The sequence below is a fragment of the Hyaena hyaena genome, unplaced genomic scaffold, assembly GCF_003009895.1.
Source record: "Hyaena hyaena isolate Hyena2069 unplaced genomic scaffold, ASM300989v1 scaffold_54, whole genome shotgun sequence".
In the NCBI taxonomy this organism is placed as follows: Eukaryota; Metazoa; Chordata; class Mammalia; order Carnivora; family Hyaenidae; genus Hyaena; species Hyaena hyaena.
Genome location: NW_024080685.1, coordinates 3,035,415 through 3,038,832, shown reverse-complemented (window position 1 = coordinate 3,038,832; position 3,418 = coordinate 3,035,415).

Sequence of the window (3,418 nt, the reverse complement as noted above, 5' to 3'; positions counted from 1 at the left end):
AAATAACCGCTAGTCTAGGCCCCTTTAATAAAAAGATTTTTAGGGACACATGGTGGCTCAGTTGGTTAAGCGTCCAACTTCAGCTCACGTCCTGATCTCACAGTTCGTGGGTTCAAGCCCCTGTTGGGCTCTGTATTGACAGCTTAGAGCCTGGAGCCTGCTTTGAATTCTGTGTCCTTCTCTCTCTGCCCCTCCCGTACTCGTTCTGTCTCTCTCTCTCAAAAATAAACATTAAAAATAATTTTTTAAAGAAATGTTTACTCCATTTGAATCCAGATGATATGATCCATTTTATAATTATTATAAAGCCTCTCTTGCAAAGGTATAAGGGAGGTTTATTTTCTAGACTAATTCACTTCAGGTTAAAAATTATTTGGGGATCAGAAAAAAATGGAAAGTTCCTTTGCCAATTCAAGACTAAATATACATAGAAATGGAGTTTTCTTAGCGTTGATCTGGCTAAGATACATTAAACATACGTAGATGATGTTACATGTAATATAGCCATTGTTTATTATTTTAAAAATACATACTTACAGCCACTCTCAACCTTTGTTTTCATATGGATCAAAAAAATCCTGCTTTTAGCATGTTTGGGGGTAAAATGAGCAAAGCCATATGTCCTTAGAAGAGCACAGAAAGCCTTGCGTCATTAGGACTACATAACCTCAGCCGACTCATTCTCCTCAGCTCCTTCCCTGATGCACACGCCCCTCCCAACATTGAGTTACAACAAACTTCTGGCCATCCTTAAATCTGCCAGACTTCTTCAAGCTTTTATTCCTTCATACAAGTTATTTTCTTTATGTAGAAAGCCTTTCTTTCCCTCCTCCATGGAAACTCATCTTTCAGGATTTCAATCAAGTAGAACCGTAACTGTGAAATTCTGGTTCCTCTAGACTGGGTTGTCATTTCCATTGCTTCCACTGCTCTACTATAAGGATATTTTTATTCATTGTATTATTTTTTAATGTTTATTTTTGAGAGAGAGAGAGAGAGAGGCAGAGCATGAGTGAGGAAGAAGCAGAGAGAGAGGGAGACACAGAATCCAAAACAGGCCCAAGGCTCCTGGAATCTGACACAGGGCTGGAACCGAACCATGACATGATGACCTGAGCCTAAGTCAGATGCCTAAGCGACTGGCCCATTTTTATTCATTTTAAATGTGTTTGTTTATTTGTCTCCCTTTCTAGTCTGTGAGTTCTCTAAGGACAAATGCCCATGCCTCATTTATTTTTCTATTCCTAGCACCTACCCTAGTTCCTGACATATGGATTGCAAAGAAAAGTTTGTGGCATAGTCTGAGTATTTTTGTTGTTTTTTTTTTTGAGTATTTTTGTTTTTAGAGATAAATATTCATAGTATATAAGCTTATGACTTTGAATTATATTAAATAATTTCCAAAAAGTTCAATATATCTCATTTTGATTTTTTTTAATGTTTTTTATTTATTTCTAGGAGAGAGAGAGAGAGAGACAGCGTGAGCAGGGGAGGATCAGAGAGAGAGGGAGTCACAGACTCTGAAACAGGCTCCAGGCTCTGAGCTGGCAGTCAGCACAGAGCCCGACGCGGGGCTCGAACCTACAAACCGCGAGATCGTGACCCAAGCGAAAGTCGGACGCTTAACCGACTAAGCCACCCAGGCGCCCCTCAACATATTTCATTTTGAGAATTTTTTCCCTAATACAACCTAACCAATTTTTTAAAAATTTAAATCTATGAATGTTTTTTATAAATTTATTTACACATTTAAGTAATCTCTACACCCAATGTGGGGCTCAAACTCACAACCCTGAGATCAAGAATCTCATGCTCCACGGGCTGAGCCAGCCAGATGCACCTATGAATGGATTTTTTAAAAAATATATTTATTGCTTACATTTTCTTAAAATGTACATTTCTTCTTAAAATTTTCTTTAAAAAAAACACAAGTACCTGACATAATTATTAATAAGTAGAATAGTCATTTTCCAAACATAGATGAAAAATTAATGGTGGTTTCCACAGCATTCTTGATTTTACTTGTGCTCAAGTGTGATCATACAATTATCTTGTTTTGGGCTCATTCCATAGAGTTCTGAATGACTTGGACTGAAATGAAGTTGATGTTCTTTGAGATTCTTTACGTTAACCAGAAGAATACCACTGTTCCTCTATTAATGCCATACCACTTACTAGGTGACAACTGTGAAGCTCTTTTTTTCTTTCTCGACTAGTTTCAATCAAAACTACCTGGACTGAAATCCCCAGCTCCCACACCAGCTATGTATCTGGGTAGTCAATTTGTCTGAGCCTATTTCCTTCTCTGTAAAGTGCAGATAATTATAGTACCTAATTTAGAGGGCTTTTCTGAGGATTAAATGAGCAATGCAAGTGAAGTACTTGGAACACAGAGTGAGTGTTTACGTATATTTTTGTATTAACAGCCTACTCATTCATTCATTAACCACATTATTTGTTTGTGCACACTGTGAAATGGTAGAAATGTGTTCTCTTCGAATTACCAGCATCTGAACTTAAAACTCTGGCTGAAGAGTACTTATAAAGGTTATAAAGGCAGTCCTTAAGATACAAATTAATTTGTATTTTAAAATCAATCAACATGATTACAATTAATCCAGGCCATGCCCTTTTCCTTATGTGGGTCAGGAGGGAGTTTAAACAACCAAAGACAAAACAAGAACAGCATTTGCAGTTATACAAAAAGTCACTTATGAGGCATAGTTATACAGAAAAGTCACTTACGCTCCTCATACAAAAAAGTCACGCTCCTCATCGCTCTTTTGTTTTGTTTGTCTTCTTTTATGTTTATTTGGAGAGAGAGAGAGAGAGAGACAGAGACAGAGAGACAGAGAGAGCAGCAGAGGAGGGGCAGAGAGAGGGAGACACAGAATCCGAAGCAGGATCCAGGCTCTAGGCTGTCAGTACAGAGTCCCACGCGGGGCTGGAACTCAACAGCCTGTAGATCAAGGCTTCAGCCAAAGTCCTATGCTTTACTGATTGCGACACCCAGGCGTCCCTCTTCTTCCCCTTTTTCCCCTCACTGTAAAATAGAATAGTATCATTATATACTTCCAAAGGAAAAAGTTTTTGCTTTTAGGCTGTGGGATTTAAAAAAAAAAAAAAAAAAAAAAAAAAGGTTAATTCTCATCTGTCAGTTTCATAAGAGTGTCAGAATGACGAGAGAAACTACTACTTGTGAGGGGGGGAAAATCTTTGCAAAAATCTTTGCATTTCATGCTATTTCAAAAACGTTACGTAGGAGCGGTTGGTAAAGGAGAAAAAAGCCCCCCGCCGCAACCAAAACCTCGCAGAAACCACCGCAGAGCATTTCGGCAGTGGGAGTAAATTTGACACTCGGAGGCTCCCGTAGTCTGAGCTTTTTTTTTTTTTTTTTTTTTTAAAGGAGCCAAGATGG